Source organism: Panthera pardus, unplaced genomic scaffold, assembly GCF_024362965.1.
Source record: "Panthera pardus isolate Hobbes unplaced genomic scaffold, ASM2436296v1 HiC_scaffold_7, whole genome shotgun sequence".
Taxonomy (NCBI): domain Eukaryota; kingdom Metazoa; phylum Chordata; class Mammalia; order Carnivora; family Felidae; genus Panthera; species Panthera pardus.
The window spans coordinates 38,800,741-38,828,708 of NW_026527002.1; the positions used below are offsets into that span (position 1 = coordinate 38,800,741).

Consider the following 27,968-nt stretch of genomic DNA (forward strand, 5'->3'; position numbering starts at 1 on the left):
TATAGAGGCAGAAATATTAAATAAAATTAATTAAATGCAGCAGTATATTAAAAGACTTAACATTATGATCAAGTAGAACATATTTCTAGAATATAAGATTGTTGAATATGTGTAATAGACTATCCACATTAACAGAATGAAGAATGATATACATATTAGGTAAAAGGAAACAAAAGGCTAAATCTTAAAAGAAAAACAATAAAACCCTCTAAAAGTATTATTTTTATGAACTTTGCAGAGAAAGGTACAACTTTGTAGGACACAAAACCCAGGAGATAAAAAAAGGAAATATTCATAGATGTAAGTAAGCACAATTCAAGATCACTAATCATTAGGGAAATGCAAATCAAAGCCACAATGAAATACCACTTTACATGGATCAGACTGGCTTTATCAAAAAAGAGAAATAATGGTGAGAATGTGGAGGAAAGGAAACCCTTGTGCACTGTTGGTGGGAATGTAAATTGGTGAAAAACGGTATGGAGGTTCCTCAAAAAATTAAAAATAGAACTGCCATGTGATTCAGCAATTCTAGGTCTGGGTATTTATTCAGAGAAAATGAAAACACCAATTTGAGGGGGTTTATGCACCCCTATGTTTATTGCGGCATTATTTATAATAGCCAAGATATGGAAGCAACCTAAGAGTCTATCAGTAGATGAATGGATGAAGAAGATGTGGTGTGTGTGTGTGTGTGTGTGTGTGTGTATGTATATGTATACACACACACACACACACACACACACACACACACACACTGGAATGTTATTCAGTCACAAAAATAGTGAAATCTTGCCATTTGCCACAACATGAATGGACAAGAGAGTATTATGCGAAGTCAGACAGACAGGAAAAGGCATATTCCATATGGTTGTAATTATATGTGGGATCTAAAAAACAAAACAAACAAGCAAACAAACAAAGCAAAACAGAAGCAGACTCATAGATACAGGAAACAAACTGTTGGCTACCAGAGCAGGACGATTGGGGGGGGGGGGGGGGTGGATGAAATAACTGAAGAGGATTAGGAAGAACAGCCTTTCAGTTATAAAATAAATGAGTCATGAGAATGTGAGGTACAAGATACGGACTATGGTCAATAATATGGTAATAACTTTGTATAATGACAGACAGTAGCTAGACTTATTATGGAGATCATTTCATAATCTGAAAGAGTACTGAATCACTGTGATGTACACCTGAAACCAATAGGATACTGATGTCAATTATACTTTAGTAATAGTAATTTAAAAAACAACGTTTTATATATGTTGACCTTGGATCCAGTGATTTTGCGAAACTTACTCAATGATTCTGAAATTACCTTTTGGCATTTTTAGATCTTCTGTGATAAAGCAGTATCGTTCTTTTCTTCCCCACCACATGAAAATAAATCTTTTGCAAGAGTTGTGTAATAGATCAAGAGAAAACATTTTTCCAACTTATACAAGGGGCAAGGTTAGTGTCCATAATATATAAAGAACATTTAGGAATCAATAAGAAAAAATAACTAAAATTGGTTAACTGAGAATTTATGTAGAAATAAACACTACATATGTATTATAAACATAAAAAAGTTGCTCAAGCTCAGTGGAAACCAAGGAAATATAAATTAAAGTAACAATTTTGCAGGTATACTTTCTCATCCTTCGTAGGCATAGAGTTAACTGTTGTCAGAGCCTTAATATAATTGATCATTGTATGTGTTACTGGTAAGAGTATATATTGGAACAACTGTAGATGCTTATATGTTCTTGACCTAGAAATTCCATCTCTAGAAATCTGTTGTGAAAAAATATTTCCACATGTACATAAACATTGCAGCATTGGTTACAGCAGAAAAATATAAGGCACAATATAAAGGTGAACGATTAAATAAATTGTGATTCCTCTATACTATGGAAAATGATGCAATCGTTAAAAGTAATGAAATAGATAAATGGAGAGATGGATGGAATTATAACAACAACAAAGGATAGTATGCACATTATGTTCATATTAATGCCGAATATATATGCAAATGTACACAAAATAACTGGAAGGATATCAATTAATGTAAGCAAATATTTAGTGAATACTTACATGTACTCGTGATTGTTCTAAGGTACTGGTTTTATGGCAGTGACAAAAGAGGTAGATACCCACTACTTTGTTTATCTCTAGGGTACTGGACTGAGTACTGAAGAGGGACTTCCACTGTTATTCTACATGTTATTGGATTGTTTGAATTTCTTCTTGATTGGTATGTATTAATATGCTACTTTTATTTCTTTTTTTTTTCAATATATGAAATTTATTGTCAAATTGGTTTCCATACAACACCCAGTGCTCATCCCAAAAGGTGCCCTCCTCTATACCCATCACCCTCCCTCCCACCCCCCATCAACCCTCAGTTTGTTTTCAGTTTTTAAGGAGTCTAACATATAAGATAAAAAAGAGATAAAAACTAAATTCACATGTAGTCCTTATCCATTTGAATCTTATAAGTCCATTGGCATGAAATTGAATAATTTGGTAATTATTGATAATTACATATTTAGATACTTTTGCTGATTTATCTACCAGCAAGGGACTAAAATAGTGTTTATACACATACTAAAATTTTTAGGGTTAATATGTAGATTGCTTTCATCTATACTATGAAAGGAAACAATTGCAGCCACATCTAGAAATCGCTATCTGAAAGGCCGTATGGTGTTAGCAAACTTCAAAGAAACTCTTCATTTCTTTAGCTAGGGCATATATGGCAGCCAAAAAAAAAAAAAAAAAAAAAAAATATATATATATATATATTTTTTTTTTTTGTGGGTGATACTTTAATTTGAGGAGGAAGAAAGAGCTTGCACAAGTAATTTGAGATAAATCATTTTAAGCAGATGCATATTCATTCAAAACAAGTAATTATACCTGTGTTTATACAACATTTATAATTTATCTAGTTTCTTTGAGAATGATGTGCTCTGTCTCAGTTTATAGACTTAGTTTTATAGCCAATATTCTGCAGAATGTGGTGTAACTTGCACTGCTAAGGCCTTTCTGTTTCCTTGTGTCAGTCATTATTAATCTGAATTGTTGAAGTAGGTATAAATAAGTCTAAAGGAAAAGGGAAGTTCTTCTTTGTCCCTATTGAGTTTGAGACGGTCAGTTCGTAGGCTCTAGAACTCAGAAAAGTGGCTAAGAGGTGATATAACAATTTGGGAGTCTCCGATACCAAAATGGTAGCTGAAGCTTGATCATGAACGCAACACATAGCCGAGGAAGAGAGTCCGAGGAAGATAGCGAGCAGAACAAGTTGATGATGAAAGCTGGGGATGTTAGAAGAAGGTGCATCCAGTAAAAGACAGAATCAGGAAAGAGGGGTGTCACCGACAATAGGAAGGAACATTGAAGTTGGTATCTACCTCTATGTATCTTTTAGATTGTTTCCATATCCTCTGAGTCATTACTTAGATATAAAAAGGTTCTGATGCAACTGTACTAATCATATAACTGAGTCTCAACTCTTGGCTTATGTGTTTTGCTTGGTGGTATTTTATGATTCAATGAACTACTTGGTCAATTTGATAGCAACTGAAAATTAAAGAGGTTTAATTTACCTGTTTATGTAGTCACTTGAGTGTCCTACTTTTCTGTTGTTTTTTTTCTTTTAAGGATACCTGATAACTGTCACCTATCATATCTTCTAACTGAGCTATTCATTGTATATACATATCCTTCCTTAGTACAGATTTTGTGCTCTATTTGGCTGATGTCAAATTTTGGTTTGTATCATCTGCTTCCTAAGGAGATTAAAAAAAATCCTAACGTTAAATACGTTGCTAACATTGATATAACTAAATCAATAAAAGCACTAATATTTCCTGTATGCTATGCTGGTTTTAAAGGTGAGAAGAATTCGAAATGCTGATATGCTTCAGAGTGGTAATATTAGGGGTGGTGGAATTATTCAGTTAAAATTAATTCAATTAGACACTTTTTTTTTCAGAAAACTGGGGTTATATTTTTTTTACAAGCTGATTTATGTGGTTTCAACAGAAATGATCAAATTAATCAAATGCTAAGTTTACTCTTTTTTTCATGCTACATAGATTCATTTGGTCTACAAAGGTTGTTTGGTTGAATTTACACAACTTTAGCAATGTGTGCATTAAAGCTGCATTTCCCCCGAATAAAGAGCTGATTTCTCAGGCCCTAAAACACACCAGGAGTTAAATACCACTTATCCAGTCAAATAAGAGGTATTTTTGAAGCATTACAAAAGGAGAGAATAGACAAATATTATGGTCCAATGATTCTGATAAATACAAACGATCCAAAACCTTCAATCCGAGAATCAAGCATAAGCAATGCCCAGTTTTCCTGAACTCCCTGGAGAAGAAATAATGGAAATAATTGTAATGCTGGAGAAAAGCTTAGCAGAAAGAGTCTAGCTAGGCTTCCTGTGCAAACTCTTGCAAAGACAAAAAAAAAAAAAAAAAAAAAAAAAAAAAAAATCGCCGAATCTCACACATGGTGAATGCTGGAAGTTCTGATTGCTTATCTGAGCTCTCCAACCTTTGGCTACCTGCCCACCTTCAGGGCAGACCCTGTCATCCTTGGCATGAAACAGAATGAGGTGATCTGAACCTAGGAGTCTATTTCTTCCCTAGATGCATGTGTACGATTCCTATTAATTTTAATGAGAATTATGTTTGCACATCGAGGCAGGATAAATCCCTTTGGGAGGAATCTTGCCCTTGGATGCGAACGCGTAATTTCCATTAAAGGGACAAAACCCCAGGGGAACCATACATGGGCGCCCGAGGGCAAGCTTTGACCCTCTGCATAAAAAACACTGCACAAATCACCGGGTCATCTTAAACTTGTAGATGCCAAAAACATAAGAGGTAAGTGAGCATTTATTTAAGCCTGGATTTTCTATTCGGTTGCTGTGGATTTGTCAGAGAACTACCTTTAACGTGTGATAATATAAAGAGGAGAGGCCACCAAACAACAGACTCTAGTCAGAATCAGGATATTATTAAAGAACAGTAACCAACATAAGGTGAATAGTATTTTTTTCTTTTTAAGAAATAATACGATTGGAACGAAAGAGCGAAGGAAAACTGTGTTCATGAAGAAAGTAACCTACTTCACATACTCTTGCTTCTAAAAGAGACATTGAAGATTATGGACAATTTAAATCTTTTCATCAGTGAATCTGGTGTGAAAACTTTTTAAGTGGCCCTAATATATAATGAATAATCTCAGGGCAGAGATCTGTTTGAAGGAGATATGATTGATGGTCTATCATTCCTAATTCACTGTTTATACTGGTAGCGAGCCTACTGGGAAAATACCTCATTCATCAGGGTATTAGTGAATTCAACCAACGTATGGCACCTTCATTTTAACAAACTAAAGGAGAAAAGCTAAATGGGGGAAATTGACAACCATCTCTGATTCTATGATAATGCAATTAGGCTGCTCCTCTCCAGAGCTTTTGCTAATTCACAAAACAGCTTCAGTCGGCAGGTCATAAATATATGATCATTTTTCACACTTTGAAAAGTAATGATGCCTTGACATGAATCAATAAATCTTGGTGAAGTCCTTTATACTTTTTATGTTCAGCATGCAAGTCAGTTTTAAAACTCATGTGTATTAAATCTGACTTGCTATCCAGCCTGTGTTTACATAATCTAATTTAACAAAGTCTCAAATAAACGTGTAAATGAAGTGTTTATAGTAAGCACAAGGAAAGTTTCCCTTTCATTGAGAAAGTGTGATATGGTGCATCAAACTATTTTAATTTGCACCCTGAAATACCCATATTTGCAAATGTGCCACATACAGAGAGCTGTTGCTCTTAAAATTTGGTAGTTTCTATATTGAGCTTTGCATGTTATGCTCAATAGATGAATAAAAAAAATTCTACTGCATATGACACAGTGTGTAATACATTATTTATCTAAAATGGATCCATTGCAAAACATCCAGAAAGCATTAATAACCATCTTCCAGGCCCCCCCCCCGCCCCAAAAAATGTTTGTTCATCTTTCTAAAACAATTGCATAAAAATGTGTGGCAAACATATATACATGTATTAAGTAGGAAACACTCACAGCAGCACAACATTTTTCTAACAATCATAGTTCTGCACGCTCTATGGGGAATAGGAAGATGGACAGGCTAATGAATACAGCAGGTAGCAAGCAGTTGAGGTTTGCTTAAGAATGAATTATCAAACAGCTACAAATTGCCAATTTAAAGAGGTTATACCATACAGTACATAGCATTTTATTTTTTATTCCTGGAATGGTTGACAATTTTCCTGGATGAAAACTGAAATGATACTAAATCATAAATATACCTGCTGTGCTGTCATTCCCATTAAACTCCCCCTTTGTTTTGTTTATTCACTGTTCATGGTTGCAAAAAATGATGTGCTTTATCACTGGGGTGGACAAAGCAGCACTTTCATCAAAGACCTGGGTGACAATATATTTTTAAATTAAAAAGAAAACAATCGGCGCTTGGCTCGTGAGTCTTTCACAGTCATTTGGAATTGCTGATGAAAATAAATATTACGTAGAAAATTGTTTTTGAAGTGTTCATGCATTCTGCTTCATCTTCATTATTTGATATTTGCTATGATGAGTAATTGATATGATAGACTATCTATAAATAGACTGTGTCTTCACAATACAACATGGAGGGGGTGATGTGACTTCGATCCCACTGATGGAAATTTCCATTTTGTCTTGTGCTTGGTAAGTCTAGCCTTAAGCATACGTATTCCCCACAGGCACTGTCGTACTGGGCGAAAGTGGGCAACGGTTAACCCACGTTATAGGTTCTTAAAAACGTGACTTTTTGAAAACCAGATCATCAAATCACAAACCCTGTCATCGGGATACTTTGGCACTGGGTGTGAAGTGTAAGTGGTGGATCACTGAATTCTACTTCTGAAGCCGAGATGACACTAGATGTTCACTAACTGGGATTTAAATGACAACTTGAAACAAACAAACAAAAAGGACACTTTGGGAAAGCCATCCTGAGAACTCCCTTCAAATGTTCATAGACACCACCTGGCACTTGACTACTAATATCAGGGAAAGATTTGCATCCTTCAGATCCGCGCACAGCACGTTGAGCTCTCTTGCATCGCTCGTTATAGCGGATCCTGGTTTGATGTGGGGTGAAATGGGCTGTTTCCTCCAAAATAACCACCTTTACTTCAAAACAGGCCGTGCAAAGGGATGCAAAACCACCTCAAAAATTATTGGACCGGATCCTGTGTCTCGCCCTCTAATTCTGACCGTGAGTCTGCTGGAGGCCTGGCATCCATTTTATGAAGGTTCTTGCAAGGAAAATATTTGGATTAATGATATAATTTAGTGACAATTTAGTGACAGTAGGTCTAACCTCAGCTGAGTGACAATAGAATTGAAAAAGTCAACCAGTGGGGGAGAAGCCACCGTGGCTGTTGGGGCAGCAGCAGGGAGGCTGCGGGGGTCACTCTGATTGGCATTGTCACTTTCCCCATTCATCAAGCAAGGCCAGACTTCCCGAATCATTTACCAGATGGGGCAGCTCGTCAGTTTAAACACCTGATATGAAGCCATCCGTCATCTGATAACATGATCGTTGGGCTGCAGCTGGCTGGGTGCTCTGCAGCCCGAGCGCACATGTGATGGACTGAAGCCAGGGAGGCAGGCTTAGCCGGGTTGCCCTCCCTTGATAGGATTTGCAGTCCTCCACTGGACCATGGAACAGGTGGAGGCTGAGAGAGAATGAAAAAATTACCATGTGTTGCAGGGATTAGAGCCTTACACACTCACCACTCCACTTGAATACCAATCAAAGCCAGACACCCCCACTGGAGTCAGGCTAACTTCAGGCCTGGCCATACAACAGAGAGTGAGAAGAGACGCAGAAAAACCTGGAAACCCTGGTTTCCTGCAGTGAAGAACAACTTTTCACATGGGTAACCTGCCTCAATTTTTTTTTTTCCCCAAACCCAATGGCCAGAGATGAGATTTGTCGCGAAAATTCAACTTTCTTTTTCTTTTCCTTCCTCAAAAAATAAATAAACAAATAAACAAAACAAGCATCTTGAGCATTTTTAAAGGGGGGGGGGGGGGAGAGAAAGAGTAATCTCTAGGGAATCATCACACATCCTGTTATGTTGTGCTCACCATGGAGAGAACTAATGGAACAAAGAAATCAGACAAAGGGACAAATTACGCGCACTTACGCTGAGAGTGTTTATTGCCATGTGAAATATAATTACGCTGATTTAAAACGTTCACTGCTTAAATGGGCTAGAGCTTGCTGGAGTTAGGGCCAACCCCTCAATGGAGAACGGGGCTTGTGCTAAATTCCAAGGTGGCACAGGAAATCGGGCCGTGCACAAGGGTGGCCTCATTTCTCACCCTGGTGGATCACTCTGTGAAGCCGTCCCTTTTTTGGTGAAAATCAAAATCCCTCAATTGGAGAGTCTATCACTGAGATAACAAGTTAACTAGCGAAGACTTAATCCTCTTATGGCTGTAGGGGAATAATATAAAGAAGTTTATTCTGCTTAGCATATGACACCCCTCATTGTCATAATTCCTAGTGAGGGTCTCTTCCAGCTTATTTCCTGTTCTTCAGCAGCAGTGAACAAGCTCGCTCGCTCTCTCTGTCTCAGGTGACCGACTTGGCGTGTCCGCCCGAAGCGACTTTGTGCGTCCAAGCAACCTCGCCACGGACATGATTTTGCAGCTGTGAGGGGGTGGGGCCATTTCTGAGGCCCAGTCTCCATGTAGTTTTCACTTCCTTGTTTCACATTTGCCGTTCAGGGTACGTTGTCTCTTGCCCTGAGACGCACCATGGAAGCGCCTGTCTGCTCCGACTTGGATGGGACCTTTAGACGATTATTTAAACATATATGAAGACAGAAAAAACACGAAACCCACAGGACAGCCAATCTCCTAAAGCCGTGTGAGAAGTTTTACTTTCTTCTTTCTTCACTCATATTTATAGTTAAGTTTTATGCCCAAATAGTGAACGGAGAATGTCACAAAGATGTTACTGAGCAGAAATAGGGAACGACGAGTAAGAATTTAAGGAGCATATGTGGTTCAGAGAGAGAATGTGGAGAGGAAAGAGGGGAGGTTGGAAGTCAGACCGACCTGTGTGCAGACCTTAGTATTGCTGGAATTCACTAGGTAGCTTCAGACGAATTATCTTCTTTGAACTAGAACGTTTTGATCTGTGAAAAGTGGTTATTTAATATACTTTTTGAATCGCTCATGTTTAGCCATTGCAGGCTCTGTACAGTGGTATATCACTGTGCTTTTAATTCTCATGCGTATGGTTTTTTACTTGTTTTCATTAATGGTTTCCATTATTAAATATCTTTCTCAGTTATTTTAACAGTTAAACACAGTACTGAATTTAAATAGTTAACAGTGCTCGGCACGCAGGGGGATCTCTATTAATAATAGCTGCTATTTTGCTCTATACACATTGTATGAATAACAATGAGACAATTTATCCGTAATAGGCAGCAAAACTTTTGCAGTTTTAGTTCAGTAACACTCATTACGGGTTTACTTTGTGCCACTTGCCATGCCTGGGATTAGAGACATAAAAAGACACTTACGGGCGCCTGGGTGGCTCAGTCTGTTAAGCGTCCAACGCTTGATTTCGGCTCAGGTTGTGATCTCATGGTCGTGAGACTGAACCCCACGTCAGGCTCCACGCTGAGCACGGAGCCTGCTTAAGATTCTGTCTCCTTCTGTCCCTGTTCCTCGCTGGTGGACTCTCTCTCTCTCTCTCTCTCTTTAAAAAAAAAAAAGACACTTAAGACATAGTGCTTCTCCTTCAGGCATCTAAGCCAAGGAGGTTAAAGTTACACAAGGAAAACTTTTTTTCACGGTACACTTTTATTGCTTTTAAAGGTCCGATCAGCCCTTGTAGAACTTAAATCACAAATTCTTCCCCACATATTGGTGTGACACATAAAATGGGCCTAACACTGCTTGGGTCAACATAAAAAATTTTCACATCTTGAGCATATATTAGAAAAGAGACGGTTTAATGATTAAAATAGTATATTCTCTTGGTCTGTGGTTCATAACGATTCACTTTACAAACACTTGAAAACGTAAAAATGCAGTCTACTGTGCGAGGCACAAAGAATGCGGAGTTAAATAAGGGAGTTTTGCAATTAACTGAGGTGACAGACATAAAGATAATTGTTATATGATATGAAATATGCTATAAAAGATTTGTAATAAATGCAAGGAGAAAGCAGAGTGAAAATAATTAATTTTGTGTAGGGCATATGGTCATCAGGGAAATCTTTGTAGGGGAAATAATATTTGAATAATGAGTAGGATTGAAAAGAGGCAAAGTTCATTCTAGGCTGAGAGACTAGCACAAAGGCCCTGGGGGACTTCTAACAATGCAAAGAGCATTTCGTTTATTCATTCAACAAATGTTTCAAAACAAATATTTATCGACTTTTATACAAATGGTCCTGTGAATTTACACTTCGAAGCACTCCTTAGTTCCAAATACATAGTGATGATAGATAAAATTTTTAAAGTAAAATTTAAAAAGATACAGCTGTGCTAAAAACAATAAAGTAAAGCAAGGGTCTCTGTGGAACAGATACAAAATAGAAACGATTGGTAGTCGGCAGAGGCACAGATGAGGGAACAGGCCTGACTCTCTCTGGGCACAAAGCCTGGTAGTTGATGCTTGTGGAGTAAATTGCTCCCTGTAAGGTGGTAGAAAGAAGAACCAAGCTCACTAATTGAAATCAGGGCTGGGTGAGAAGCCACTCTCTTGTGAAAGGGGGAAAAAATCTGGCTCATATGAAACTGTGGAAGACAGAAGAAAAAAAACACAGGCTTGTGACCAGAAAAGGAATTGAGCCCCAAGATGACTTTGTGACAGCAACTGCTTTATAGTATCTAGTCTTCAATGTAAGTTGTGGCCTTGGGGCACCTTGGTGGCTTGGGCGGTTAAGTGCCTGACTCCTGGTTTCGGCTTGAGTCATGATCTCATGGTTTGTGAGTCGGAGCCCCACGTTGGGCTCCAGGCTGACAGCTCAGAGCCTGCTTAGGATTCTCTTTCTCTCTCTGCCTCTCCCCTGCTCATTCTCTCTGTCAAAATAAATAAATAAAAACTCAAAAAAATAAAAAAGATGTGGCTTTGATATGAGGGACTTGGGGGACAGAGTAAAAGCACCACAAAACTAGACATGGAGGAATAAACAGAGAAAGGAATCCTGGAGACCATTGATGGCTCCTGAAACCACAGGGAGAAGGAAAAAAAAAAAAACCCTATTATTAAAAAAGTAGTCAAGAAAATAAAAACCTTGTATATTAATTCAGTACATCATAGTTAATGTAGTAGGACAACCTGATAAGTAGCTTAAAATAAATATGCTTAGGATGTTCAGGGAGATGACTAAAGGAATAACATCCATAAAGAACAAAGAAATAATTAAATAAAACCCAGGATAAAAGGAAACAAAAAAAGAGCTGGATATGAAAAAGAGTTAGTTAAAAATTCTGAAAATGAATATGATAGGCGCTGAAAGTAAAAACTCTACAGGTGGAAAACACTCTGAAGTTTTTTTTTTTTTTTAATGTTTATTTATTTTTGAGAGAGAGAGAGACAGAGTGTGAGCAGAGGAAGGCGGAGAGAGAGGGAGACACAGAATCTGAAGCAGGCTCCAGGCTCTGAGCTGTCAGCACACAGCCCGACATGGGGCTCGAACTCATGAACTATGAGATCATGACCTCAGCTAAAGTCAGATGCTTAAAGACCAAGCTACCCAGATGCCCCTGAATACACTCTAGGTTAGACACAGGCAAGGAAGAATTAGTAAATTGGAAGAGAGTAATAAATAATTCACCCAGAAAGCAGTGGTGTTAGAGATGAGAAGTATGTATATGAAAGAATATTTAAGAACCTGGAGAATACAAGGACAGGCTCCTGTATACATCTAACAACAGTTGCAGAAAGAAAAGAATACATTGCAGCAAATGCAAAGGAAGAATAACTCTCAGAGAAAAACTTCTCAGAAACAGTATATGTCAGAGATGCACCAATATAATCAGTTTAGGAAAAAACTACCAACATAGAATTTTATACCTAATTGAATTATCATTTAATATTGAGGTCAAAATGAAGACATTTCAGGCACACAAAGACTAAGAGAGATTGCAACAATCAGACACCAAAACAACCACTAAGCAGGAGGGATAATTTTGACCCAAAATTTGAGCAAATGAGTAAATTCAATAATATACTAATTGGAAAATACAATGTATGTGTGTACAAAATATAAAATAGGGGTGGTTAATGTGTAGCCAGAGTAGGTTAAGGGCTTTGTGATCTGAGCAAAAATAATTTTGAATAATTTCAGACTTAAAAAAATTTTATTTTATTTTTAAAAAATGTTTATGTATTTAGAGAGAGAGAGAGAGAGCACAAGAGGGGTGAGGGGCATAAAGATAGAGAATCTTTATTTGAGAGGACGCATGCTGCATGTGGAAGCTTACATGGGGCTCAATCCCATGATGGCAAGATCATGACCTGAGCCGCTATCAAGAGTTGGATGCTTAGGGGCGCCTGGGTGGCTCAGTCGGTTAAGCGTCCGACTTCTACTCAGGTCACGATCTCGCAGTCCGTGAGTTCGAGCCCCGCGTCGGGCTCTGGACTGACAGCTCAGAGCCTGGAGCCTGCTTCCGGTTCTGTGTCTCCCTCTCTCTCTGCCCCTCCCCTGTTCATGCTCTGTCTCTCTCTGTCTCAAAAATAAATAAACGTTAAACAAAATTAAAAAAAAAAAAAGAGTTGGATGCTTAACTGACTGAGCCACCCAGGCACCCCAATTTTAGACTTACAAGAAAAAAAATTCCATTGCTGCTCAGAGTGAGTAGGCCCTTTTTCAGAAGTAGCCTATATTCAATAACTGGTTGATGTGGGAATACAAAAGTCTGGTTTATTTTCCCCAGAATTGGACAACTCTGAAGTGTCATCCAACTTCCTAACACTTCATGGGATCTGCTGAGGTCTATGCTACAAATGCATCTCACTTCAACTTTCTTCCTGCCCTGTGCTGCTTTCCTTTCTACTTATAGAACTTCTCAAAAACTCTTCAGCGTGCAAATCTCTGTCTCTGAGTCTGTTTCCAGGGAGCCTGACATAGGACCATTGGGGATGGGAAGTGGTCCCAGGAAGCAGACTCTACAATGGGAAATTAAAGCTGGATTACTTCCTGACCAGCTGACAGTGAGAACTCCATCACTGCTGGTCTGTGGAGTCCTGATATCTCCAGGTTGATGTAGCAGTGAAAGAATTAAATTTCTTTCCGGTGATGACCCTGGATTTGATACTAGTAGAAAAGAACACACTGGCAAGAATAATATCTCAGGAATTAAGAGATTTAAGGGAAGTAGTAAGTAACTATCTGGACCATGGAACTAGATGGCTTTTGCCATCAGCGAGAAGAAAGCACAGTGCTTGGTAGGCCTTCTTGCATTCTGGAGGAAGCGTATTCACACTTGAGAAAATTGCTGTGATTTATTTACCAAGTCTGGCCCAGGAAGGAAAAGGTACTGCAGCAGGTCTAGGCTGTGGGGCAAGTGGTCTGGCCACATGGACCACTTAACCTTCATATAACCTTGCAAGTCCAATGGTATTAAAGCTGCCAATGGTATTAAAGCTGTCTGTGGTACGAAAAGTCTCTCGAATTTAAGGCAAGCCCCAATAGGAAAATCACAACCAAGATTCCTAAGTTTTCAGAGGGAGGCCATGACCTCTGCCGAAGTGAAACTATACTCCACTTTAAAAATAGCCCCTGGAGTGTTCCTGAGTCCTGATGAGAAGAAGCATCTGATCATGGAAACTCAAATAACCAAGTGATCAGAGCTGACTCTTATGAGCTGTGTTCTGTCACAGCCATCATGATATAATGTCAGGAAGGCTCGGTGCAATCCATTAATAATGTGGAAGGGGGATCAGACAAGATTGGGGCCAGAACTACAGGAAGCCTTCAACAGCACGTGGCCCAGGACTCCATATCATCCGCTATGTTGGCTACACCGGGGGGGGGGGGGGGGGGAAGGAGAAGAAAGGTGAGGAAGAAGGAGAAAGGTCAAGCATAAATTAGGGATGAATTGATTTTCTATGTGGGTTAAAGTTAAAAGTGGACTATTCAGGAGTGGCCCTAAAAGAGAGTTGTGTGAGGAGATCCTCCCAATGGGAAGAGCTTTGAGTGGAACATCTGTTTCGTGTGGAAAGTGAAGTAACCCAACAAAGAGTATACATGGACTTATGAACAGTGATGAATGGTCTGGCTAGTTGCCCAGGAACCTGGGAGGATGGAGACTGGAGGGTTGAGGAGAAGGAATTCGGGAGAAGAAGCATGTGCCTGGACTTAGGGAAACTGGCATGAGTATCTTTACGTCACAATTAGTATGGAACAGAGAATATCCAACATGAAAGAGAGGAACCAGCCAAGCAGCCAGAATGACTCAGCGATTTTGTTTTGGCCAGAAGCTGTCGTCATTAGTTAATCCATTGCTGCAACAGTGGTCTTCTGAATGGAGCAGCCATACGGGCAGGGATAGAGTCCATGCAAATGGACTCCCACCCTCCAAACTTGATCGAGCTACTGCTATGGCCAAGGTGTCATCTGCCACCACAGCGGCCAAAGCTGAGCCCGTTTTTGCGCTATGTCTTAAAGAGACCAACTTGCCTTTTGATTACATGGGTCCCTATCTTGCCCAGGAGGGGCAGCATTTCATTTTGGCTAGAATTGACATATCTTCTGGGTAGAGTTTATCCTTCCTGTCCTTAGATTCTCAGATGATATAGATTGTCTAATTCGGTGAAACAGATCACACAAATCACCTCACAACAATGCATCCATTTTGTAGCAAGTGTGGGTGTAGCACAAGGGATCCCTGGGATCCATGATCCTATCACATTCTGCCCCTCCCAAAAGCTGGTAAAGCAATGAACAGTATTGCCAAATATCTTTCCTTGTATGGATATGTATTATAACTTGTGATATCTCTGTTTTATTGCCATTTGTAGCAACTCTTCTATGAACATTCATGTACAGGTCTTCATGTAGACATTTGTTTTTGTTTCTCAAGGGTAAAGGCCTAGAAGTGTAATTGCTGGGTTTTAGGGTAGGTAAATATTTAACTTTATATGGAACTACCAAATTGTTTTCCAAAGCAACTGTACTATTTTACATTCCTAAGAACAATGTACAAAAGTTCCAGTTACTTCATACTTTTCTAGGATTTGGTCTGGTCTGTTTTTGTTTTTGTTTTTAATTGTCATTCTAGTAGAGATACAGTGCCTTTTCATTGTGTTTTTAATTTGTACTTCTGTAATGAATGATGGTGTTGAGCATCATTTTATGTGCATATTTGCTATCCACACTTCTTAAATGAACTGTCTGTTCAAATCTTTTGACTATTAAAGACACTTTTTGGTCTACTTATCAGTGAATTGTAGGAGTTCCTTATATATTCTAGATTTAAGTCGCTGATCAGATATTTATTTTTCAAATATTTTCTCAGTTTGTGTCTTCTATTTTTCTTTTCTTTTTAAAAAATTTATTTATTTTTTTGAGAGAGAGAGAGAGAGAGAGCATGAGCAAGAGAGGGACAGAGAGAGAGGGAGAAAGAGAATCCCAAGTAGGCTTTACACTGTCAGCATAGAGCCCAAGGTGGGGCTTGATCCCATGAACTGTGAGATCATGACCTGAGCCAAAATCAAGAGTCTAACGTTAGCTGACTGAGCCAACCAGGCACCCCAATCTTCTAATTTTCTTAACAGTGTATTTTGAAAAGTAGTTTTAAATTTTGAGGAATTCCAATTTATCCATTTTTTTTTATGATTTGCATTTTTTGTGCAAACTAAGAAATTATTGCCTAACCTAACATACATTTTTCTCCTGTGTTTTCTTCCAGAAGTTTTATGGTTTTAGGTTATACATTTAGGTCTATAATCCTTTTTAAGCTAGATATTTTGTATGGTATTAAGTAACGGTTTAAGTTCACTTTTTTTGGCATATAGATGTTCTATTACCATTTGTTAAAAACAATATTATTTCTCCATAAAGAGATTAACTTATGTATATAGATAATTTTATGTATCTTATTATACATCTTATGTATATAGATGACCTAAAACAATTAAAAAAATAAATAATAAACTGTGTTATTTTAGTACAGTTTTAGATTTACAGAATAATTGAACAGATTGTACATAGATTTCCATATACCTACCTACTCCTACCCCTTGTGTACATGCAGAGTTTGGTTTATTATTAACATTTTGCTTTAATGTGGTATATTTGTTGTAATGAATTAACCAATATTGATTTTTTTTAATCTTGAGAGAGTATGCATGAGCAGGGGAGAGGCAGAGAGAGAGGGAGAGAGTATCTTAAGCAGGTTCCATACCCAGCACAGAGCCTGACATAAGTCTTGATGGCACAACCATGAGATCATGACCTGAGCCAAAATCAGGAGTCAGACTGAGCCATCCAGGCACCCCAATATATTATTATTAAGTATAGTCGATAGTTATGTTAAGATCCTCTCTTTGTGTTGTACAGTTCTCTGGGATTTGAATTAATAAATAACTTTAAGTAATTATTAATTATTTAAAAACAATTTGCATAATGACATATATTCATCACTATAGTTTCATTTATGCCATCTGTTTATCTTCTTTGGTGAAGTGTCTATTCTGATTGCTTACCCATCTTTTAAACTGGGTGGCTTTGTTTTCTAATTATTGTTCAGTTTAGAAAGTTCTCTGTATATTCTGAATACAAGTCCTTTTCTGGATATAATGTTTTACAAATATTTTCTCTAATATCTTCACCATTTCTTAGCTGAAGTTTTTAACTAAGTTTTTAAAGCTCTTAAACTAAGTTTTTCTGTCAAAAATTTAAAGTAACTACTAAAAGAAATGAAATCAATAGCCTCCAAATCATATAGAAACTAAACAGCATTAGAAAGTATTAATGATCCATAAGTGGAAGAATGTTAGAGAAAAAATGCAAATACAAAATATTAATTGGAAAGCAAAAAATGGAAAAAATAGAAATACAGCTAAGTATGTCAATCACAAGTATAAACGTATTCAACTCTCTTATTAAAAGAGTCTAGTCTAGTATCAAAGTCTAGTCTCAAACTAGACTAAAAATGTGTTACTGAGAACATATAGAAGAATTAATAATCAAGAAATGGAACAAATAGTTGAGTATGTACTCTGAAAATCATGACCAAAATAAAGTTATTCTAGAAATATTAATATCAGACCAAAGAGAATATAGCATGCATTCCTGAAATGCAAAGATGATTTCCCACCAGAAACAAGTGTATTCACACAACACATCATATTTCCAGATTAAAGGGGAAAAAAATGTAAATATATGAATGGACACATAAGCATCTGACAAAATTCAACATTTAAGTATAGTCAAATAATGTTACTAGGCCGTAGTTAAAATCAATTAACTAGAGAGACAAGCATTCCAACATGGACATATTTTGAAAATGTGATGTTGAACAAAAATGTTATAAAATAGCATCTATTATCTGATACCATTCATATAAGGTGTAATTACTTATTAAATCAGTATCATCCTGTATATGGATATATGATCTATTATATTAAAAAAGTATAAAAATATCTTCAGGAAAAATAAACATTACATTCATAATAGCTTTTACCTCTGGAAGGGGGAGAGTATTCAGAAGGTTTGAGCTTTATTTGTGATATATGCAATCAAAAGCAGAAGCAAAACACCAATAAGTAGTATTCATTGAATTCCCAATTTTGAAGATATTTTCTAGGCACTGAAGATACTGGGATGAGTGGGTCATGACCTCTGTTTTCAAAATACTCTCATTTCAGGAGAGGGACATAGTTGCACCTAAAATGGAGACTCTAAGGAAGGCCCTCGTTGATTTTCATCTGAATTACCCCAACAATAATTCTGTTAAAAGCTCCACATACGTCCGTTGTTGTTACTGTTGAGAGATCCTAATACAACTGCACATAAAGCCTCCGCTTGTTGTTCATGTTAGGAGAAAAATATAAATCTTAAGTCTACTTCCTAGTAAAAGATAGTACATTGTGTATAGTGCTTTATGAGACCATCAGTCCAGCGATAACAGACCAGATCATTCCTTCCCTGTCCCCTCTTCGAATCCAGGCAAATGCCCTGGTATTCAGTACAAAAAGTTTCCCTAGTGAAGTTAGCCTATAACTGGCTTGTAACTGTAAGAGAATTCAGTTGAGAACCAGAGAAGAAGGCAGGACGGATAGGGGCTGGGAACAGAATCCAGGAGGCAGAAATGGAGACAGGATCAATGATACTCAGCACTGGGAGAGATTCCCATTCACAGGACTGTAAGTTAAAAAAAAAAAAGAAAGAAAAAAAGAGAAAAAAAATCATTGTAAACCTTCTCTTCATGCCACATATAAAGAAAATCTTCCTCTTTATCTAGTGAAACATCGATTCTTTCTCATAGTTAATTGCTCTAAATTAAATAAAATGTTTCTCAGAAACAAGATGAAATACATTTAGATATTTTCCTATACATTTGGAATGCTCTAAAAAGCCATTTACAGCCCTTAAAATGATTGGCTCCATTTCTACTTCCTGTTCTGTAAATGAACCAGAATCAATAAAATATTTTATGGTTCTGAATATATTTAGTAAAATGGTTCCTCCCAAACAACACACACTTATGCCTAATATTCAAATTTATTTTATGTTCAACCTACTTAAAATGAAATGTAAGCTGCAATGAAGACCCAGGTAGTGATATAAATACAAAGAGTAGATGGGCGATCTCTAACATATTTCAGAACAGGTTTTCTAGTATTGACTTAACATTCAACATACATGAACAAAGAAGTTATGCGTAACTTCCTTTTGCAAGATAATTAAGAATTAAAGTACAAGTGAAAGTATGTTTTAGTCAATTACCTCCGGAATTTTCAAAAAAAGGTATATGTTTGTTTATAATGATAAACAGAAAAATTTTGAAGCCAAATATTTTACTTTCGGTAGTCCAAAGCTATGCTTTTTAATCTTAGAAGATGATTATGCCTTTTAATCATGGAAGAAATTTCAAGAAAGCTGGTGGGGGGCGGTAATATAGATTAAAAAATAGCAAATGGCTTACGATCCATGGTAAAAAAAGTCTTTCAACAAGCATACAATATTTGAAGAAGTCTAAGTGAAATTTTTGTGTGTTTTTCTTTTTAATGTAGAGTAACATAGGTATAGAGGGCTGTGTAATTAGTTACATTTTAAATAAAATTTATCAGATAAATATTTCTTATGTATTTGGTGGGTCTTAAAAATCCATATATGGACTCAAATGAAAGGTTACAGAATTTGGGATTGTTTGGCCTGGATATTAGAAGGATAAAGGATTATTATCAGAAGAACATTCTCTGTCTCCACAGAGGACAAAGCAAGAGTAAATGAGCTTAAACTGTTTTAAAAGAAGGTGAGTCAACATGGCTATACCTTCAAGATCATTCTGACTGAGTTCACCAGTTAACAGAGTTCCACCTAAATGACTGATTGGATCAATTCAGCAAACAATCCATCAGCTAGTTATTTTGGCAAAGAATGCAAATGCAAAGCCTTTGATTAGAAGGAAGTACTCCTTTAATTAAACATTAGGACATAAATTCAAGTAAGATTATAGACTCTATCCCTAAAGGTCTTTCAAATTAAAGTAGACAGCTCTATAGATTGAATGGTTTAATCAGTCAATGAATATTTATTTAGTACCTACTTCATTCTTAACATTGAACTATTGAAAACAAGGGACTAGATAAGAGAATCAATTGAAATAACTGACAGTCTGTTACAGAATGAGTTTTGTCCCCCCAAAAGATGTCAAAGTTTTCATCCCCAGTACCTGTGAATGTGACCTTCTTTGGAAAGAGGGTCTTTGCAGCTGTAATTAGACTAAGATGACATCTTAAGGCTAGGCCCCAATCCAATATAACTGGTGTCTTTATAAGAAGAGAAGACAGAGACAAAGAGGGAAGGTGGCCATACGAAGACAAGGAGATGGCCATATAAATATGAAGACAGAAACTGAGGCATGCACGTATAAGACAGAATGCCAAAGATGATTGGCATCCCCCAGGAGCTAGGAAATAGGCAAGGAAAAGATTCTTTCTCAGGAAAAACCAATCTGGCTGACACTTGGAGTTTGAACTTCTAGCCTTCCAGAACTGTGGGATAAGAAATTGCTGTTGTTTTAAGCCACCCGGTTTGTGGTGCTTTGCTATGGCGGCTCTAGGAAATGAATACACAGTTTTTTTGTTTTTTGTTTTTAAGTTTGCTCATTTTTCTGTAAATGTGGCTAGTAATTTTGGGATTTTTTTGTTTTTAAAGCTTATTTATTTATTTTTAGAGAGAGAGAAAGAGCTCAAGTGGGGAAGGGGCAGAGAGAGAGAGAGAGGGAGACAGACATGTGGGGCTCAAACTCATGAACCATGAGATATTGACCTGAGTCGAAGTCAGACACACTTAACCAACTGAACCACCCAGGCATCCCAGTGAATACACAGTTTTAAATTATTTTTTCTGTTACATTAAAATACAGTATAATCTTTTGTTTTATTTTAAAAAATGTTTACTGTTTATTGATTTTTGAGAGACAGAGAGAGAGAGAGAGAGAGAGAGAGAATGAGCAGGGGAAGGGCAGAGAGAGAGGGAGACACAGAATCTGAAGCAGACTCTAGGCTCTGAGCTGTCAGCACAGAGCCCAGTGCAGGGCTCAAACTCACGAGCCATGAGATCATGACCTGAGCCAAAGTCAGATGCTTAACCGACTGAGCCACCCAGGCACCCCAAGTATAATCTTTTATAAGTCATTGACTTATTCTTTTTTTGAATTGATTTTTAAAACCCAGCTTTATTGGCATATAGTTCACATATGATACCATTTACCCATTTGATAATATTGATAATAAATATTATTTAATAAATATTGATCTTGAAACTAAAACTACTGGAAGAAAACATAGGTGAAAATCTTTTCGATATCGGTCTGGCAATGGTTTTTTTGAATATGGCAACAAAACACTGACCACAAAAGCAAAAATAAATAAGTTTGCATCAAACTAAAAAGCTTTTGCACAAGAAAGGAAACAATCGACAGAGTAAAGAGACAACGCATGGAATGGGAGAAAATATTTGCAAACCATACATTTGATAAGGAGTTCATATACAAAATATATAAGGAGCTAAAACAATGCAGTAGCAAGGAAATAAATAACCCAGTGAAAAAAATGGGCGAAGGACCTGAATAGACAGTTTTCAAAAGAATATATACTAATGGCCAAGAGGTATATAAAAAGGCATTCAATATCACTGATCACAGGTTAAGGCAAATCCAAATCACAATGAGTCATCACCCCATGCCTCTTCAAATGGCTTTTTCAAAAATATAAACAACAACAACAACAACAAAACAAAAAATGAAGTGTTGGTGACAATGTGGGGGAGAAAAAGAATCCTTGTGCACTGTTAGTAGGAATTGGTACTTTCATTTTGGAAAACAGTATGGAGTTCCTCAAAAGACTAAAAATATAGCTATTGCATGATCTGGCAACCCAACCTCCCAGTATATTCTAAAGGGAATGAAATTGGTATCTGGAAGAGATATGTTCATTGCAGCATTATTCATAATAGACGTGAAATGTAGTCTACCTAAGCATTGACATATGAATGCATCAAGAAAATGTGGTATGTATAGAGATGGAATATTATTCAGCCTTAAAAAACAAAGAAAGCTTGCCATTTATGACAACAAGGATGAGACCAGAGAGCATTATGCTAAAGGGAAATAAGCCGGACCCAGAAATACAAATACTGCATGATCTCACTTACTTGTGGAATCTGAAAAAGTCGAATTCATCCAAGCAGAGAACAGAATGGTGGTAATCAGGGATTGGGGGTGGGGTGGGGAGAAATGGAGAAAAGTTCATAAGAGAATATAAAGTTTCAGGTTTGCAAAATGAATACATTCTGGAGATCTAACAGTGTGATGGCTGTACTTAATTATACTGTTTTGTTTACTTAAAATTTGCTAAGAGAGTAGATTTTAACTTTTCTCTCACACTCACAGAAATCTCTGTGATGTGATGAACATGTTAATTATTTCGATTGTGGTAATCATTTTATAATGTATATGTATTTTAAAACATGTACACCTTAAAAAAAGTATACAGCTAAGTAGATTTTAGTATATTGACAAAATTGTGCAACTATCACCACAATCTAAGTTTAAACATTTTAAAAATCATTTTTTAAGTTTATTTATTTATTTTCAGAGAGAGAGAGAGAGAGACCGAGCATGGGGGAGGGACAGAGAGGAAGAATTCCAAGCAGGCTCTGCACTGTGCAGAGTTGCTTAACCGACTGAGCCACCCGGACGGTCCCTAAATTTAGAATATTTTTAATATCCCCGTGCTTCCTCATTCCTCTCCTCCAGTCACTGGAAACAAGTCTACTTTCTGTCTCTATGGCTTTTACCTATTCTGGAAATTTCACGTAAATGGAATCATATTTGGTTTTTTGTTACTGGCTTCTTTCAATTAGCCAAAGTGTTCCAGACTTACCCGTACTGTCACATGTATCAGCACTTTAGTTTTTATTTCCAAACTACATTCTCCTGTATGGAAACACAACTTTTGTTTCCTCATTCATCAATTAACGAACACTGAATTTGTTTCCCCCTTTTGGCTGTTGTGAATAATGCCGGTACGAACATTTGTGCGAGCGTTTGCAGGGACGTGGGTTTCATTTCTCTTGGGTATAGGCCTGGAAGCAGATTGCCAGGTCCTGTGGTAACTCTTTGTTGAGCCTTTTGAAGAAGTGCCAAACTGTTTTTTCTAAAGTGGCATTTCATATTTTCACCAGCAAATACGAGAATTCTAAATATGTTCTGAGTATTATCTTGCACATTCCTTATAGCAACCCACGAGGTGGGTACTGTTTATTGCCACCTTGTAGGGCAGAGTACACGGAGGTATAGACCGGTTGAGTAAATCGTCCAGCCTCACAATTTCCTCAGACCCCTTCTGAATGAGTAGGTTTCTGAAACTCCCTACGTCCCCCCATCCGTTCTCCAGGACAAAACAGCCTCTTCTTCTCAACACATACTTTTGAAGGCATCTCGGCTGTTCGTTCTCTGAACACTATGTTGTAAAGAGGATTCTGGGTGAGAGGGTACCACTGTCCACGGCAGTGTTCGAGGCAGGAAGACGGGGAAGTGTTCCAGGGCAGACATGGAAATATGAGATCCCAAATTGCTTTTATTTTTTCCTCTTGACTTTGTTTTATTCGGACATTTTGTAAGACTCAGAAGATAATGTATTTTTTGAAGACATTAAGGGTGACTTCTCACTGGATCTAGGAGGAAACCATGCCCCCAGACCAGCATGAGCAAGATCCATGATACTTACCTGACCAAACTATGAATTAAGTAGTATTTCTTAGGGGTTTGTGTGGGTTGAAATAACAAGGAAAGCAATTCATTTCTAACATTATGAAAAGAAAGAGTAAACGGATACCGTGTCTATCTTCAAAGGCTAGTGAAAATGGAAGCAACGGTGATTTCCATCCTGATGTGAATGACCATGTAGCTTGAAGTAAGGTGAAGTCTCTTAGGATTCCTTTAGCAGTACGCGTTATCGTTTTTCTAAAAATGCTGTAGCAAATTACCGCTAACTCCAGTAGCTTAGAGTAACAGAAATTTATTCTCTCACAAGAGACTAGAAGTCCAGAAATAAGGTGTCAGCAGGATATGTTGTCTCTCTTCTCACTTCTGATGGTTGTGGGTCATCCCAGCCATGCCTTAGCTTGCAGCAGCATGACTTTACTCTCTGCCTCCATCGTGACAAGGAACCTTCTTCCTTATGTGTATCTGTGTCTTCACATGATGTTTCTTCTCCTGCACGACTCTTTCTGTATCTCTTTTTTCTCTTCTCTCTCTCTCTCTCTTTTTTTTGAGATAGAGAGAGAGGGAGCAAACACGGGAGGGCAGAGGAAGAAGGAGAGGGAGTCTTAAGCAGGCTGCACGTCTAGCACAGAGCTCAACGCTCACTACCGTGAGATCATGACCTGAGCCGAAATCAAGAGTTTCTGACTTAGCCACCCAGGCACCCCTGTGTCTCTTCTTTTCTAATATGGACACCAGTCAGATTGGAATAAGGGTGCATCCTACTCCAGAGTGACCTCATCTGAATATGTATCTTAATTACATCTGCAAGGATTTGGACCTATTTCCAAATAAGGTCACACTCACAGGTACCAGGAGTTGGATTTTCAACCTATCTTTTAGGGAGGACACAATTCAACCCACAACACAGTAGATTAGTGTCAATAATATGACTCCACTGGGACTAGTACTCCAATAGTATATTCCACTAGTATTCGTTTCTGATGATCTTTTGGACTTAGGTATTTGTAGTATGATTAAAAGGCACTGCTAAGGTATTATGGCAAATACTGATCATTATACATTCCAATCCCTATAAATTCCTATCTCCTTTGAATTTTTTTAATGTTTATTTCTGAGAGAGAGAGACAGAGCGTGAGCAGGGGAGGGCCAGAGAGAGAGGGAGACACAGAATCGGAAGCAGGCTCCAGGCTCTGAGCTGTCAGCACAGAGCCCCACGCAGGGCTCGAACCCACGAACCGTGAGATCATGACCTGAGCCAAAGTCGGACACTCGACCGACTGAGCCACCCACGCACCCCCCCCCCCCCCCCACTATCTCCTTTGAACTAGAGGCAACCAATTTTTAAAATTCTGATTCTGATAATTCTGCCTTCACTCAGTGTATTTGTGGGAACTTCTATTTCAAAAGTGATGTAAGGGATAGTAAATTATTCCAAATCATGGCATGTGTTTATTCTTTGAAGAGGTAGTATGCTGTGGTGAAGAAAGTAGCTAGACCTAGTTGGCTAAAAACTGGGTTTTAAACTTACTGGTGAAGTGACATTGTTCAGCTATAGCTATTTGCTCCAAGCAGAGGAGAACTGGAAAATCTTGTCTGCAGAGTCATGCTCAGTGAGTCTCAACCATAAAGTTTCACTGTTAAAATGCAGAAAGCTGGTCTGTCTTCATCTCTTGGTCCGTCCACTGACCGGCAGTGGCCAGGACACATCACCATTTGAATCTGGTGACCCTGCATGAAGAGAAGTGTTTGATCTAAGAGTCCCTGAGAGGTAGTGCCTGACAGAATTTCGCGGGTCTCCGGGTCCAAGAGGAAGTCTCCCTTCCTTGGTGTCTCTCAATTCTCATAGATCCTTTTGCCACCACGGTGTGTTTTCAGTCAATCAAATCTCTTTACCTGTATGCACAGCCATTATTTCCCAAGTTGCCATGGCAGGGGTGCTCTGACACACACCGGGCTCAGGAACACCTATCCTTCTGATCTCTCTATGCCTTCTGGAGAGTAGAGCAAGCATTGCCTCCGTTGCCTTTTGCAGATGGTTCGGGGAGGGTGTTAGAATGTGGGGCTGGTGGCCAACCTCCCAGATGTGAATTGTCTCCGTCCCATCCTGCAAGGAGGTCGGACAGTTTACTTACCCACCCCGTGCTTCAGTGTGCTCAGCTGTAGAAGGTGGTAATAATAGTACCTACCTCATGCGTTGCCATAAGGAATGTGCAAGATAATACTCAGAACATTTCCTGGCTCTGCTCCGCAAATGCTTACAAATACAGCAATTTATAGTAATTGTTGTAATAATAATCACAGCTCAACCTCCGCTCTTCCCTATTTTTCTTCTCTTACCCCCAGATCTTCATTCTTTGGTCCTTCTGTGTTTGACCCTCAACTTGAGATTGGAGAACCACAGGACTGGATTCTGGGTACCCAAGTCCAGCCAGCATTATCGTTGCCTGTTTTACCACAGTTGGCTCCTAACCCACCTCCTTACCTATCTTGACCTCCTGTGATTCTTTTTCCACAAAGGAGAGTCATTTTCTAAAACATGAAGCACATCATACTATATCTCTGCTTAAAATCCTCCAGTGGCTTCCCAACATATTTTGTTTGTTTTGTTTGTTTTTGGTTTCAGGAGTAGAGTTCAGTGATTTGTCACTTGCATATGGCACCAAGTGCTCATCACAAGTGCCCTCCTTAATACCTATCACCCATCTAGCCCATCTGCCACCCACTTCCCTCCAGCAACCTTCAGTTTGTTCTCTATGGTTAAGAGTCTCTTGTGGTTTGTTTCCCTCTCTTCTCCCTGCCCCCTTCCCATATGTTCATCTGTTTTGTTTCTTAAATTCTATATGTGAGTGAAATCATATGGTATTTGTCTTTCTGATTGACTTATTTCACTAAGCATAATACATTCTAGCGCCACCCACGTCATTGCAAATGGCAAGATTTCATTTTTTTTGATGGCTGAGTAATATTTCACTATCGATATCGATAATGATATAGATATATACAACATCTTCTTTATCCATTCATCACCCGATAGACTCTGAACTGTTTCCGTAGTTTGGCTATCGTAGATAATGCTGCTATAAACATTGGGGTGCATGTACCCCACTGAATCTTTATTTTTGTATTCTTTGGGTAAATACCTAAATGTGCAATTGCTGGATCATAGCAATTTAGTTTTTTTAGGAACCTCCATAGTGTTTCCCACAGTGGTTGCCTCAGTTTGCATTCCCACCAACAGTACAAGAGCGTTTCCCTTTCTCCCCATCCTCCCCGACACCTGTTGTTTCTTGTGTTGTTAATTTTAGCCATTCTGACAGCTGTGAGGTGGTATCTCATCCAATGCATTTAAACTCTCAACTTCCCACCTTTGTTTACAGATCCTTATGCATCTGGCCTCTTCAGTCATTGGGACCTCATGTCACCTGAGCGTTCCAAGCTCACTGTATTTAAGTACACTTGTGACAGCTCTCCCGTCTGCCTAGAAGGCTCACCCTCATGCCACTTCCTGTCACCTCATCTTAAGAGGCCTTTTGTGGCCTACTAATTCAAAATTCACATCCTGTCAAATCAACCTACTGAAATTCTCTTCATTGCACATATCACCTTCAGTGCTTTCCTTCCGCTTATTTATTTGTACTGCTTACCTCTCCTCATTTGAATGTAAGCTCAGTTAGAATAGTAGCTTTCCTTGTCCTGTTTAGTGTTCTATTTCCTTCACCCAGAACAGTTCCTGGCACATAGTAGTTACTCAGTAAAGTTGGTTGTTAGATTAATACTAATACTAACATTGCTTTCTGTCTCAGTAGATGTACATTCTTTCCAAAGGAAACTCCATCTTTTTATAGGAATGGTGACATCTACTTACCACACACCTTATTATTTAGATTAGATACAAAAAACAGTCTTGCCCTTAATATAAGGACAGGTTTTTTGTTAATGAATAGCCCCTACAGGTAGAGAACAATCATGGTAAATGGGCAGGGTGATGAGGCATGTAAGGTCACATACCCAAATGTCCCATACTGAAGAAATTTTCCTAAAGCACCATTACATCATCTTTTTAAGCAATGAATATTTCGTCTTCTATTCCATACTACCTAATTTTTGTTTTAATTTATAATTTCTCTAAAAAAATTCAGGTGAAAATAACACTCTGGAATGATAAACTAAATTGTTAGTAGCACAGAGTAATTATTCAATTAATATTAATTAATTTTCTTTTATTATCTTCCATTCCAGAGACCATGCCTTTGAGAAACAGTGAAACATCAGTCAATGTGGTACATTTGTACATGGATAGAGAAAGTCTGGAATAAATTAGCAGCATCAATAACTTCTGGCAAAGGGATGAGATAAGCACACGAAGAGATACTTCAAATTTTTGTTCGACTTACTTCTGTGTAGTTTGGATTTTTAAAAAAACTTAAAAAATATATC

General features: G+C 38.0%; 1 long non-coding RNA gene across 2 annotated transcripts; it reads left to right on the plus strand.

Annotated features, from left to right (window-relative positions):
* Positions 1-2,162: 2,162 nt before the first annotated feature.
* Positions 2,163-27,968, plus strand: LOC109269485 (uncharacterized). Of its 2 annotated transcripts, XR_002081096.2 has the most exons (3): positions 2,163-2,242; positions 8,852-8,970; positions 27,771-27,968. It is a non-coding gene; the product is annotated as an uncharacterized LOC109269485 (long non-coding RNA). The 2 variants fall into 2 exon arrangements; XR_008419978.1 differs by lacking the exon at positions 2,163-2,242 and having other exon boundaries at positions 8,829-8,970.